Consider the following 15,921-nt stretch of genomic DNA (forward strand, 5'->3'; position numbering starts at 1 on the left):
TATTTGTTTAGCACGAAGTCTATGGTGCAAACAGATCATAAGCCACTGAAATGGTTGATGGCTATGAAGGGAGAGAATCCCAAAGTGTTGAGATGGTCTATTTCTTTAAAAAGGGTTGGACTTTGTAGTGGAGCACAATGCCAGATTGAGCCACGGGAATGCTGACTGACGTTTTCAACCCTTTTACTGATCTGACCGCCAAATCTCTCTTGGTTAGGAGTTGATTCGGGGTGTTCTGGTCTGGGAGGGGCATCTGTTGGGAAGGAAATGTCCTCTGCATGGTACAAACATATACACCTGCCCAGAGTGCCCAATTGTACTCTTGTCTTGATCCCTAATTTTGATGTCTTGTCATAGCCAAACACGGATCATGCATGTGCGCCTTGACATAGGCCTGGCTCAAGGATTGTGGTGGTGACTCCCAAAGTGCTACCCTCAAAGTGGTGCAAAGGCTACCGCCTTTTCCAGGAATAAAGCAGAACAAGCACTGTTGGGGCAGCAATATAGAAGGCTACAGTACTGAGCTGTGTGCGCAGACTGAATGTGTGTGCTGAATGCGTGTGTGACTGTAGTGGCACCGTGCATGGTAACAGTTCTGCAGAGCAAGTGTGCTTGGGACTATATTGAGTGGAAGTGTACCTGCAATTAATATGTTACTTGGAGGACCCTGGGTTCCATTTTGGGAAGCAGAGGCCTGCCTGATGAAAACATGAGGAGTAGAAGAATCCCCCCCCAGACAAATTTGTGTATTGCTGCATTCCTGTGAGCTGGGTGGGAAACACACACCCTTTTACACTTCAAAATGTTGCTTTTTGATTCTGTGGTAAATCACAAGGAAGGGGCCTAGACACCATGAGGAAAGAAGATGGGACCTGATGTGTGGGAATCATGAAGAGTAGGGCTGGGAGCCTGAGATTAGCCTTTTGATGCACATATCACTGTGGCTGACATACAGGGATGAACTCTGGTCACTCCCATGAATTGAAACAACTTATGACAGTAATGGGAACATGAAGGCTCTCCTGATCATCCAAAAAGGGCCTCAAAGTATGCGGGGCATTCCTCTTTGCCACCGCAAATCTAAAATATGAAACCAGGCTTGCTTTGAGGGCTTAAACAGAGTCATGGTGCACACAAACGTTTTGTATTCGAATCTTTTATTCTTCTATTGAACCAAACCTGGCCAACACGTGTTTCATGACATTAAGGTTGCTTCTTTAGGTCAGATACATTAACTTAACAAAGTAACAACAATTTATGACAGTAATGGGAACATGAAGGCTCTCCTGATCATCCAAAAAGGGCCTCAAAGTATGCGGGGCATTCCTCTTTGCCACCGCAAATCTAAAATATGAAACCAGGCTTGCTTTGAGGGCTTAAACAGAGTCATGGTGCACACAAACGTTTTGTATTCGAATCTTTTATTCTTCTATTGAACCAAACCTGGCCAACACGTGTTTCATGACATTAAGGTTGCTTCTTTAGGTCAGATACATTAACTTAACAAAGTAACAACAATTTACAAAATTAACTGTAAGGGCAAAACAGACATTGAACAATATTTTTAAAAAAAGGAGGGCGTATAGGTTTTAAAGTAGAAGAACAGACAAAAGAAATATTAAAAATAACATCAGAATAACAAATACAAGGCTTCTGAAAACTTTTTAATTAAAAAGGTACAGACACAATGTTATATAAACATTGATGATAATATTCTGCCAAAGATAGAACTTTGGGAACCAGACACATAAGACTTTCACCAAAAATGTCCCAATACAAGAGGTGCCCATGCCTAACCCTGCACCCAAAAACTAAAATTCTATTCTGTAACTTGCATAATACTGCTTATTATAGTGGAAACAAAGCAAGATATTACATTCATTCAGCTTCCCATAATACATATATCTATTAATGATGAAAGACTTGATTGTAGTTTGTTTTTCGTTCGTCCTTTATTATGAATCAATTACTTTCTTAAAATCACCATACAATTGCTCTGCCGCCAACGCCAAGCAGTATTATGCAAGTTACAGAATAGAATTACAGTTTTCGGGTGCAGGGTTATTTTGTAGTATGTTAACGGTGGTTTCTTAACCACTTATTTGGGATGCATGTGGGTCACATCCCAGACTTGCTGCACCGAGCGTCGACACCAATATAAGAGGCAGATTTACTAGTGACGTCTGGTGCTGCTCCTGTTAGAAGCTCTGACCCTGATCGTTGGTTAATATAGCTAACCTAACAAATAGTTTGCATATCTATGGTTCCATAGATTTTCCAAACAAAGTGACTCCAAGAAAGAAGAAAAGGACAAGTAGACCTGTTCTCAAGATGAATCCTCACAACTCTAGTGCATCCAAGACAAAGGAACCAAACAAGACGTAAAGGCTGAAGTTTCCATAGACATTCAAAGCAAGGGATGTATTTTGAGACAAATCCTCATGAGGCTAATGCACTCAAGACGAAGAAACCAGACAAAATGTAAAGGTAGATTATAAGTGAGAATCACAACCAATTTCTCAGAGTGTATTTTTTCTTTCAAATGTGGATGATTTAATTGCTGTGAGTTCACAAATTGCAAACAAACCAGTTTTTATGATTGTTAAAAGAAAAAATGGAACCCGATAACTGAAGTTATAAATTGCGACACAAAACTGTGTGTGTATGCTCAAATGTGTATGCAGCAAGACCTATGTTGAATCAACCATTTGTCATGTAAAAAAGAGTTGGCAAGAACATTTAAGGGCATTTAGAAATCCAAATGAAAAACATCCTAGGTTAATTCATCTTCTAGATTCCGAATGTGGGAAGAAACTTTGTGGGATACGCATTGCTGCATTTGAAACTGTAAAAACACATAGTAGAGGAGGTGCTTGTGTCTATAGATTGTGGGAGAGAGAGAGAGTTTTTGGGTTTAGAAACTGAGAGCCTTCGAACTAGATTTAACTAAGGAGGAGGAACTGTATCGTTTATTGTAAGACCACTCCTAGGAGACTGTTATTTGCAAACAGAGAGCATAAAACTGTAATAGTGACCCCTTTTGGTCAAATATACGATCTCTTGTTGTTTACTTAGTTGTATGTTAATGGAGCACACAAAGCTATATCCCCCCTTTTTGGTCAAATAATATGGAAGACAGAGTATCCATAGTGTAGTAAAAAGCACAATAAAGTGGTAGTTCTGGTGGCTGCAGCATTTGCTTAAGTAATGGATAGGCCGCGTGCCATAGTGGTGTGCCTCAAGAAATATTTGAGGTTATTTGCCTTTAGATTTTGTGTGTTTTTTTTGTCTGGAGGGCACTAGCCTTGTGAGGATTTATCTCAAAATACACCCCTTGCTTTGAATGTCTATGGTAACATCTGCCTTTACATCTTATTTGGTTCTTTTGTCTTGGATGCACTAGCGTTGTAAGGATTAATCTCAAGCACAGTTCTGGCTACTTGTCCTTTTCTTATTTTTTGGAGTCACTTTGTTTTGAACACTATTTGTTGGACTTGGGTTCCTCTTCTGGTGGGGAATTTTTGGTGAAAATCTGTTGTGTGTCTGGTTCACACAGTTCTATCTATGGCAGAAATATAACCCTTTAGTCTGTACCTTTTTTAGGTCTCGCCTAAGCAGCGCATGCGCTATCTCTTTGAGACAAGTTGCATCGCCTCTGGGGGCTTTGAGCACGCCCCTCGCTTGTCATTTGTTCCTATGCGTGCTTTTCAAAATTACTTTCCTTTCTGTGGCTAATTAACATTTGTCCATCCTGTCCATGAATGGTTCTTGCCCCTGGTGACTGGCCCTGTTATATGTATTATTTCTGTTTTGTCTTATTCTGTTTGTTTCGTTGCACTCCTGGTTCTGTTTGCTTTAAGTTTTTTGGAAGGCACGTGGAGTACCGACACGGAGACTTAAACCCGTTTCCCCAGTTCTAAAGTCAGCAGCTCTACATGTTATGCCACATCCTCTCTCCAAAAATTGCTGGTTTTCCTATAAAATGCCTGTTTTTGCAAGCTGAAGCATTGCTCTGTGTAACAGCTGCCTGTCCTATGCTCATTCTTCGGACCCTTCTCTACCCCTCTCCCCACCCGCAACTGTTCATTTCTGTTCTAAACACGAAACTCATGGGCAATAAGTTGAACATAAATACTATGGTCTAACATTCTGATGTACCAGAGCTTATGATATGGAGGGTTGTACTCTCTTAACAAAGAAACGTCAAAGTGCTGTGTAAGATGCTTCGATGGGTTAATGTGCTGGTTGAAGAGCTATGTGACCAGCGTGCACGTCACAGGTTCAAGCTAGTATTGCTGAGCCGAGTGGGCCTTTCAATCTCTGACTGTGATAAAGTATTAACAAGTTGTTTATTAATAGTGCTTGTTTTATTATACTGTAAATTAAACTTCCTAAAAGCGTCAGTCTTTATTGTGACAAGCATTTTTGTAACTGTACCTGTACTAATTCGTGTGATTTATAAATTGAGAAGAAATTGGATTTTAATTTTACAATAATAACCACTTTGAACTAAAACATTAATATAGAGTGCTTAATAATGTTGAGTTGTAAGTTTGCGACATCTGACAATAGTAGCAACATTTACATCTGAGGTATGTTTGCAATTCCCTGCTGTTTTTTTAGCTCTTCTAAACTAGGCTGCTGAGGATCATTTTGCTTCCATTTGTACACAAATAACCAGACGGGCGGAAGCTTTCTCTCGGGGGACGTTCCTGAGAGGGAAACTTTAGTGCGATGCACAATGTCTGCATGGGTAGCAGTTGATGATAATTTTTGTGATCAACTCAGGGTCATTGACGGTGCACAGGATGGCAGGCAAAGGATTATCTCTTCATCTTATACAGAGAAGTGAGCTGTTAAGGAGTTGAAGGCTGGCGGGATTCTGGGACCTTGCACTGGCTCTGCTGCGTCTAGGGTCGGTGTTTTGTTGCATTGCACTGGTTTCCAAGAGCAATAGTGTGCAACATTCAGAATTCAGAATTTATTAGAGTTCTAGATTTCAGGCTCCTAACCGAAAGATGCTGATGGCCGTTATGCTGCAAGTATTATTGATGTAGAATCGCTGCATTTTGAATGGAAAAGTTAAAAGAACTTAGTTTTTGCCAATTTCAAGGTTACTTTTTTGTTGACACTTATTTGTAGCATATGTTTCAGAAATTAGGCTGGGAATCTGCCTGCCAGTTTAAGAAAACTTACTACTTAAAAATGTATTTATAATAGATGCTGAGTTTCTAGTTTGCTTTTGCATGCCTTTTTCATATTTCTGATGTGCTTAAATGTGATATTTTAATGCTTTATCTGTGACAATTTATCATAAGTAGAACAAAGTAGTTAAATCCATGTAATTAGATAAATATTGCAACTACCCCTCAATTGGGTAATGTAATATTTTATAAGTGGTCTTAAAACAGCCCTGAATGTGAATGGTCTGGTAAAAGTTGTCAGTCACCCAATACGTGGGCCTGCTTTGCAATTATGTCATGTGCTTAACACGTCCCCTTCACCTCTGTCTCTCTCTCTCTCTCTCTCTCTCTCTCTCACTCTCTCACTCTCTCTCTCGCTCTCTCTCTCGCTCTCGCTCTCGCTCTCTCGCTCTCTCGCTCTCTCTCGCTCTCTCTCTCTCTCTCTCTCTCGCTCTCGCTCTCTCGCTCTCTCGCTCTCTCGCTCACTCACTCACACTCACTCACTCACTCACTCTCTCACTCTCACTCTCTCTCTCTCTCTAACTCTCTCTCTCTCTCTCCTGTCCTCTTTAGTTTGTGTTTTTGAAAAATATGGAACCTGCAAACAGCAATCTATTGTCAGTGAAACAATTGCAGTCTGGTACATTAATTTCACAAAGGAAGTTTAAAAAAACTACAAGTATCAGAAGGCATTATGCTGTTAATTTTCTCTGCTGGACTGGGCATTAGCACCTTCTGGTAAGCATCACTAGCACTCATTTTCATATCCAAATTAGTTAAATGCAATATACACTTTGTGGAATTTTAACATGTGGACTCCAGAGTATCGACTTCTCTTGTGAGCAGTGGCTCAAACTACTGAACTCATCTCTCCTTCACACTCCCACTACCTCCTCTCATCTCGTACTCCCACTACCCCCTCTCATCCCTCCCTCACACTCCCTGTCTCCTCTTATACTGCCTGCTCACACATGCTGCCTTCCTGTACCTCCTCGTTCTGTGCACTCACCTACCTCTTGCCTCCTCCCTCTCTGGTTGGCCCTCCCACTTGTATCAGTGCTGCTCTAACTTATACTCGGAAACTGGAAGATATGCACTGCCCATCTCTTTCCTTGCTCTCTTTGTCGGCTCACACGCCTCTGCCGGTCTGGTGCCCATCTTCAGTGCCACGCCGTCAGCTGGTGGGTGGTCATTGCCTCTCTGAACTCCTGCCTTATTTTGAGATTAATAAGGTTTCTTTGGGAAGAGCAACCAGTTCCTCGCTCTCACCCCTCTCTCTTGCTCTCTCACAAACTCTTCCCTACTCTCTCATGTGCTTGACTTTAGATCTTCGAGCACAGTTTATTTCCTGTGCCTTTTCAAGTGCCATCCCGCAATCCCATGCTCGCCTCCTCTTCCTGAAGTGTCTTCTGCATACAACGGCACTTCCTCTTTGTGCGTCTGTCGCCTGCTCTCCCCTTCTTTCTCATTTTCTCACACACTCTTTCTGCTCCTCTGTCTGGAGTTCATTAACCACTTTGTGCACAAACTACTTATCACTATGTCTTCCTATCTATTCCGAGCAGCTGGCAATCCTGTCCATCCACCATGCCACATAATTCCACTACACAAATCCTCTCCACACCACACAATTCCACCGAAACACAATTTCACAACTAACAATTCCAATCCAACCCAGATAATTCCACTCCACACCACATGCAGCCACTCCACTCCAAGCCGAAACACATGGGTAAAAGACATTGGGGCACATGCATCAAGCAGAATTTTTGCGATTTCTTATTTGCGAGAAATAAGAAATCGCAAATAAAGAATCGCAAAAATCGATGCATCAAAAATATAGCGAATAATTAGCGAATCGCAAGAAATCGCTATTGCAAATAGCTGCCCCCTCTTTGCGAACTCGCTATTAGCGATTTCGCTAGTTGCGAAATCTCAAATAGCAGGAAGTGGGCAGACCAAGCCCCATTCAGTGCACAGTCACAGTGAGAGGAGGGAGCTGACTGCAGGAGCTGAACAGGAGTGAAAGTAACTTTTGGAACAACACCTGGCCATTTCACAAAATGGATACAGCAGCAGGAGAGAACAGCCAAAGTGCCATAAAGAGGAAAAATACGTTTTCTGACAAGGAAATCGACACCCTAATCGAGTGCGTGGTACACAGCCATGACAAGCTGTTTGGAAAATTGTCCTTGAAAGTTGCAGAGCAGGAGAAACGCAAAATATGGATCTGGATCCAAAATAAAGTGAACGCTGTTGGGGTCATACACCGTACCATCGACGAATTTAAAAAAAGGTGGTACGACTTGCGCAGTCGTGCAAAGGAACGCTTTGCCGACCGGCTCAAGGAATCCAGGAAGACAGGAGGGGGAACCCCGACACAGACTGCCAACACACCCATGGAGGACATGGTGGAGTCGACACTCCAGCCTGAAGCTGTTGTTGGGGTGACCCAGCTAGACACCTCTGGAGCGGCAAACACATCCGAAGGTAAGATGCATGCATGTGGCCAAATGTCATTAAATTGATACGTATTGCATCAGCTCAGTACAGCACACATGTCCATAATGAAAATCCTGTACACATTTTACTTGGAATTCAAAGTGCATTATGGGAGATGTAGGCAGGTCAGGAAGGTACCATGGCAAACACACAAATAGGAATAAACCGACACAACATTAGTGTAATAGCAAAACATTTATTCACAGTAAAAACATGAGTTCTGTGACATGACATCGCAAATGCTGTTTTGCACTGTTTAACTCACAGATGCAGAACGTGAAGTTGCAGAGGGCAGTGACTTCATTGACACCCCGGAAAATAGCGCATTAGAAGCGACGGACACACCGGTGGTGCAACAAAATCAGTCACGTTCCCCTACCAGGTGCAGGGCAACTGTCCCACCACTGGTGACGATGGAATCTGAGGACGAGGCACATGTAACACCAGTGCCCAGCCAGTCGCAAGAGACACCCACGCCAACTCCTCAAACACAGCTCCGCCGCAGCACTCCCCGAGGCCGGCAGCGTAGAATAAGGTCCCTAATCACCCAGCTGGAGGACCGACCTAATGATGCCTGGGGTGGTCTTGAGGGACAGATGCTCCGGGTGCAGCGCCTGCAGGCGAAAAACTCACGTTTAGTGCAGGCACAAATAGGAAAGATGGCAGACAATATAGCAGTACTGATGGATTGCGTGAAAAAACTGACCAGGGTGATGAGGAGGGACGTGGGTCACAGGCAAGACACCATCGCCAACTGATGCAGCGCATGAACCAGTATGCAAAATCCAATAATAGGGTGGCCACATCCACTGCACTGCTGGCACGCAGGTCTGAGACCATGCAAACTGAGATGTCCCATTGGAGTGGGGATGTGGCAAAGGCACTGGGCCAGGTGACCAATGCAGTGGAAATGATGCAAGCTGCCACAATGGAGTCAAATACTGTCACTCTGTAAGAGGGTAGTGAGGAGGCCTCAAGCATGAGCAGTCTGTCTATGCCTGTTACCACTGCAGGAAGGCGCAAGACAGGCAGAAGTACCCTCTCCGCTGCCAACATGGGGGATGAAGAGGCAGCATCTGAAAGGCGTCTGGGTGTGCGTGGGAGGAAGCGATAGACTGCCATGTACGCTGACATCCAGATATGGTGAGGTAACCATTGACGGACACAACACTTTTGACTGACTTCCAAGTCATGATTTGATTTAAAGACATTTATGTACATAACTACTAATCCTTTGCGACTGGGCACATTAGCTGCGAGCTTCAACACTCAAGTAATTTTTTTTTAAAGATAAACATACTTTGCAAGCAATATCCGTGTTTTGTCTCATCATTACTCACCTTAGAAATAATTCTGGGTTATTTCCATGCGTTTCTTGCGGCCTTCTGCTGCGCTTGCACCATGTGCTGCATGGCGTTGTGGCCCTTGCTGGTTGTCGTCCTCCGAGTCGCTTTCAGACACCTCAATTGCTATGCCTCCCTTTGTGGCAATATTGTGTAGCATGGCACATGCTGCTACTATCTTGCAGCATTGTTCATGGTTGTATTGTAAGGCGCCACCGGTTTTATGGATGCATCTGAAGCGACTCTCCAACAGCCCAAACGTGCGCTCTATGAAGTTCCTGGTCGATATATGCGCAGCATTATACCTCTGTTCACTGGCAGTTGTAGGATTGAGGTACGGCGTCATTATGTAATTACGCAAGGCAGTGAGCAAAGGGTCAGTGGCAGTATTACATTTGCATACGTACAATGACTGTGAGCATTAATAACACATGTTTACCTAGCAGATGTCCCTCTCCAAATTCATCCCTGACAAGACGAGTGTGTATGCCACTCTGGCTAAATATATAGGAATCATGTGCACTCCCTGGGTATTCCGCCACAATTATTATGTATTTGACATTGCATACTACCTGTATGTTAAGGGAATTATAAAGTTTTCTATTCCTATATATGTATTCATTTCCTGCAAGGGTGCATATTGCCACATGGGTGCAATCAATGCAACCTGAGACTTGTGGGAAGCAGGCTATCTGGTAAAATTCCTGTTTAGTCTTGGTGAGGTAATGTGCGGTTGTGGGGAAGCTAATGTGTGAGTTGATCCGGGACATCATGGCATCAAGGAATGCTTTGAAGATTCTTGAAAGGGCGCTTTGAGACACACCTCCAGCTACTGCTATGACCCCCTGGAAACTGCCTGACGCCAGTAGGTGCAGGCAGCATAGGACCTGCACATGTGTGGGTATGGCATTGGTCCTACGTGTCTGTTGCTGCAAAATGGGATCCAATTCATTGATTAAATCATGGATCATTGCTGCATTGAGCCTATACTTGTCGTATATCTCATCCACTGTCTGTACTAGCAAAGTAATGTGGACTTTGAAGATGCGCTCCTGGATTCTCCTCCTTCTGTGTGCCGCTGCCTGGAGCCTCATCCTCCTCACCATCAGATAAAGCCCTGCCATTGTGAGATGTTCAGGCTCAATCTGTGTGTGTTTAAGTAAGTTTCTGTTGACTTTCAGCTGTATCTGATTTGCACTGATTATTACCACCTAGTTATGATCCTTCTTATTTTGCACTTGCAATATTGCGATTTTCAGTAATATCGCAAATTGCGATTTTTCATGCATTACTTTGCGATTCTTTAATTGCGATTCGCGATTTGGTAGCCGCAATGAAAGAATCGCAAATTTAGTCTCAGAATATTTTGCGATTCTTTAATTTTGCGAAAACATTGGTTTTCGCAAGATTTGCGTTCATGCATTGCTGCAGGTTAGTTCGCGATCGCAATTGGGCTATTTTTGCGATTCACTATTGTTCCGATTTTTTTTTTTTTTTTCTTTTCTAGGTTGATGCATGTGCCTGATTGTCATTTATGCCAATAGCTCTAACCCTTGCAAATTTGAGACCTATTGGCATTGCCAATGCTTTTTAATTCTAAAGTTTTCAGAAAGCGTATATCCATAATTCTGATGTTGTTATTTTTTTCTGAGTTTTATATAGCTCGAACTTGACCCGAAGGTATCCCGTATCAGGGCGCTTTACATGAGCACCAGTTGCGTTACACTAGGACACATTCATTTTTTTGTTAGGCACGGGTAGATTAAGTGACTTGCCTAGAATCACAGGATGTTGAGTGTCGTTGCCGAGACTTGAAAACGGTTCTCCAGGTTTGAGGTCTACCACCCTAGCCGTTAGGCCAGATCCTCTCCCCTTAATGTTTTTAATATTTCTTTTGTCTGGTATTATACCTTACTACCTATCTCCCCTCCCCCCCCCCCCTTTTTTTTTAAGATCTCGGCTACACAGTGCTGGCACTGCCTCTTCGAGACATGTTGTATATAGTTTGTGGGCTTTAGCTCGCCCATAGGCTTCCTATTTACTGGCTCGATCGTCGTTCTCCTACTCTTTCTCCCCGTTTGTCCATGGCATGCATGTGTCATGCCTCTTCCTGTGCTTAACCCTCCCCGAGAACATGGACTAATTATTATATCAAGCCACTGGTTTCAATTTAGCATCTGTTTTAGGAACTACTTTTTTCATTGCTGGAAAACAATTCACGCGATCGGTCCTGTTTTTCACTCGCTCTGAGCTCCGCTCTGTTTCTGTAAACAGGCCTGTAAATCTTGTTCTTATCTCGTCACATTTGCTGAGCATCCAAACTCCGAGGTCAAGTGTCAGATGCTGTTTTCAGAGCGCACCTGTTCCGTGCCCCACACCTCCCTCATGATATGCTACTTTTGATTTGGAATGTGCACAGCTCAAATTAGAAATGCGCTTTCTGTCCCCAACAGCACATATTTGCATTTTGAGCACTGCCATTTTCAGAAACAACTCGTCGTATTTTTTAAAAGAGGGTTTTAGTGCATGTGCAAATAATATTTTTTTGCCCCAGGAAGGGGAAACTATCTTCTCATCCTTTATTATTTTAACTTGATTGTCAATAATACGATCACACTTCATGTTCTTTGGTATGTATGCTAAATAAACTATTTGCACAAACTAGATTAATTGTCCTTGCCACTTGTGCTTTTCTTCCACCATTTAGGTTTCCTTAGTTTGGGATCTGTGACATTTCATGGATTGGAAGCTCGGGTGGCGTATGTACAAGATTTTTTTATCTTCTGTTGCTGCCACCAATAGATCTGATCTGTTTTTTAAGGCGCATGGGTATTTCGGCTGAAGTGAGGGTACGCTTCACATTAGCTGATCGTGGCAAAATCAAATCAGCAAGTTTCCACCCATCCCCTAACCTGTGAATGTAGCTGAAAGTATGCAGCTGCTGAGCTAGCGGAATTGCATACTAAATTTCACTCGCACAAAGAGAAATGATCTCTTGACTATGACTAACATCGTCTGTGCTGAGAGGCAGGCGAGTCAAAAAGTAAAGGGTAGTTTTGTATTTGTGAGGGTTTCTGGTGAATGTTACAACATTTAGCCTCATTTCATTTATTCGTTATGTGGTTGGGTTATTTTATTTGACTATATTATCGAGTGACAAGCGTGATTTATTTTTTGTTCCAACTGCCAGAATAAAGTGTTTCCCGTTTTTTATTTTGCTGGGATGAGAGCATCACACAGGTTGTTTGTAAGGGACCCAATGCTTTAAGCGTAAGCCATGTATGCGGTCATCGTTGTACATACATTTTTTGTTCATAAAAAGAGCATGTCTGTTAAGATCAGTTTTTTAGTCAGCTCTGTGTAAAAAAACGTGCATGTGTTCCACGATTGAACCCCAGTGTAAACCTAGGGTCTGTGTGACAGAGCTATTTTTTCGCACTATGTGTGCCTTTCTCTTGCATTGTGTTAGAAATTAGGGGACTCTGGTTGGCGCAGGCAAGTACCAGCGACAAGCAGGGACCCTTTACTTCTAGTCAGGGCGAAGGATGGCTCCTTAGAATAACCCCTGCTCACCCTCTAGGTGCGTGGCGCGAGCAGTCAAGGCTAAACTTCAGGGCGTACACGGTTAAGCACTTGCAATTATACACACAGTAAATACTTTGCATGCACCACAAACGGACACCAGGCAGGTTGTATACAAAAATAAGGCTTTTATATATTTCTCAGCAGACTTAGTACAAGACCCAGAAACGGTGGGGCCACGATCTCTATGAATACGGCAAGTTCTTTTGTACGGAAAGTCTTCATATGCGGGGCAACAAGGGGAACTGTGGGTCTTAGCGCACTTCGCGCTGAGACAGTAACCGGGAGGCACGCGTCAGACGGCAGGGAAAACAGAAAGTTGCGGACCCTGGATCCGATGCGAGCTCGCGGTCGAGTTCGTAATTACAGTGCCTTGTTTCTTTTCGTGAAGGCGGGTGCGGGACACTCAGCGGCCCTTTCAGAAGGGCGAGGCGGTGTCCGGGGCTCCCACGCTTTACGAGGGGGGTCTGGTCCTTCAGGCTCACAGCAAGAGCGGGGTGTTTCAGGTTGGCAAGTGAGCAAAGCGGGGCAGCCAGGCACGCTTTCTATATCCGTGCTGTCCGAGGCTTGGAGATGCTCACAGCGCCGATTCCGGGGGAGGGGTGAAGGTGCGCCGCGGGCCTCCGGCGAGCGAGGTGACTGGGGCAGCCCAGCACGGCGTAGGGAGAGCGGCTCAGATCGAGCCAGGCTCTTCCCAAGGCAGGGGCGGCTAAGCAGTCCGGTCAAGGCTCAAGGAGGGGCGGAGGGGCTGAGGGGCACGGGAGTCATGGCTCAGGGAAGGAACACCACAGTCCAGCGGTAGGCGAGTGAAGGTCAGGATGATCCCAATGGTCCTGGGGCTCAGTTCAGGGGGCAAGCTCGCTTCCAGGCCCTTGGAGATCGTTTTTGAAAGCACAAGTTTCTTGAAAATAAAAATAAAGCAAAGTCTCTAGTAAAAGGTTCCTCTTCTCCCCTTTGGCAGCAAAATCACCACTGCCGGCCAGTCCCCCAGGATAGGGACAGTCTTCCTCCTTACAGCTTTCCTGGCGCCTCCTCCTCAGGCAGAGATTCTTCTTGGTTCAAAGCGGATCTGATCTCTTAGGAGCAGGGCTCCTACATTTATACTGCATTTCTTTTGTTCTCCCAGGCCAGGAGGGCCCTTGCCTAGTTCAGTCCGGTTCTGGAGCACTTTGTTGACGCGATGCAGGCTTCTTCTTTCAGAGTGCAGGGCAGAGTGATCAGACGCTCCACAGGGGGCGGAGCCGGCATTGTGGTGGCAGAGCACTGTCCTATTCAGAGTCCAGGTGTACTCCTCCCACCCATCTACCTGTCAATCTTTCTATTCACCACCAGGCTACCTAGCTCTGCCCATCTGGGTTTCCCCCGCCCTGTCACTCACACAAGCCGGACAGCAGATACACATCACGCAGAGGCGGGCTGAAATGGTTAGGCAAGCAAAGGCCAACTTTCTAAAAGTGGCAACGCAGAATATTAAAATAAACCTTACTAAAAGATGTACCTTATTATTCCGAGTTCAGGCATACTAAACTCGTTCTTCTACCATGTTCCCTGGGTCGGTTAGGATCATAGGATGTTACAATCTTAACCGCCCATTCTGGCCTATGAGAACAGGGTAGCCTTACAATAGTGAAAAACGAAAATGGCTGTAATTCACTATTAGGACATTCCACACACATCAGGGCGTGTCCTACCTTATGCTTACAACGCACCCTGCCCTTGGGCCTACCATAGGGGTGACTAACATGAAGTTAAGGGAAGGTTAAGGGACTGGCAAGTGTGTGCACTTGCCAGTCAGCATGTCAGTACCAGACTGCACGCAGGTTCTGCGATGGCAGACCTAGACACATTTTACCAGGCCGCTTCTGTGGGTGGCACAACCAGTGCTGCAAGCCCACCAGCGGCATTTGTATTTACACGCCCTGGCACTTCTGGTGCACTTTACTGGGGTCTGACAGTAAACCAAATAAGCCAATCATGGAATCCAACCAACATATCAATTAACAATGGGGAGAGCATAAAACAGCCAACAACAGGTCAGAAAAAATGCAGGAGGAAGGCAAAAAGTTTAGGGATGACACTGCAAAAAGGGCCAAGTCACACACATTGTGATTTACTCGTGGATTTTATAGCAGGAAACCGGAGGGAAAACGTACTCAACTTAATCAGTGCCCGCCTGCTGCTCCCTACGTAACTGAGGTAGTATTCTGTCCTTTGTAAATTTTAGTGCCATGCAAACAGAAGGCGTGGGACTGGCAAAAATGTGCCCAGCAGGACAAACAAAATTGCAAAGATTTATTTTCTATAGTTAACTTTCTTTTATTTTGCGAAGTCTTCTTTTCTCGCTTTGCACTAATCTTTTTTGCTCGTGAGCACTGCCACACTAACATTAACACTGTCACATCAATTAGAGGGCCAAATAAGGCTAAATTACATTACCATTGACAGGCCCAATAGCTTGGAGCTAGGCTTTGCCAATGCTTGTTTGAATTTGATATTGGTGACTGTCTGTTTCGACCTGACAATCAATCTTGTACATTTTTGTTACTTTGTTGAGTTAATGTATTGGCACTAAAGAAGCGACCTTGATGTTTTGAAATGTGTTGGGCAGGCTTAATTCAATATAAGAATAAAAGATTTTAATAGAAAACGTTTTTGTGCACCATGACTCTGTTTTAGAAGTTTCGTCCTCCTATCAATTGTGTTGTGGGTCAATCAGCTCTGGAGACTTGCCTGCTGGGACAGACATCTTTTTAAAGGGAAAGACAAGTGGACACTTAAAAAGAAACAGAACCACAACATACAGCTTCAAAGACTTTGACCTAAGTCACATTTTGGTGTCTGGAAATTGACTATAAGAAGGGGAGGTTAAGACCCTAAACTTTGCCATCTGCCGAGCAGCCAGACATGCTGTTTGAGGAGGGGAAGGTCTGCAAGCCTTCTGCCCAGGGCTGCTAGTCTCCCTGCTCGGTGGGGGGACATTACCCAGGGAAAAGCAAGTTTACCTGCCCTGGTGACTGGAGTACCAGCCCCTGCATGCTTTCCAAGACCAGTGTGCCCTGTGAGGAAGAGGAGAGCGTTGGCGGGAGCGAGGTCCAGTGGGGAGCCCTACCGTGAGGACTCCCTGTGCGTGGTGTGAGGATTTGGCTATGCACCAATGGAGTTGTAGCCTGTGTGCAGGATTGTGTTGGTGACCCCTGTATGACAGGAGAGGGTCGCTGTAGACTGAGCCATGCAATGAGCGCCAAGCCCGTACCGCCTTGTAGTGTTGACCCCATAAGCCAGAGGGAACCACCATGGAAATAATTGTGTGA

At 44.5% G+C, this 15,921-nt stretch overlaps 1 protein-coding gene across 1 annotated transcript in view; it reads left to right on the top strand.

Annotated features, from left to right (window-relative positions):
* Positions 1-15,921, top strand: part of CHM (CHM Rab escort protein) — a 757,130-nt gene that overhangs the window by 142,678 nt on the left and 598,531 nt on the right. The window lies entirely within an intron of this gene.

This window comes from Triturus cristatus, chromosome 5_2, assembly GCF_964204655.1.
Source record: "Triturus cristatus chromosome 5_2, aTriCri1.1, whole genome shotgun sequence".
In the NCBI taxonomy this organism is placed as follows: domain Eukaryota; kingdom Metazoa; phylum Chordata; class Amphibia; order Caudata; family Salamandridae; genus Triturus; species Triturus cristatus.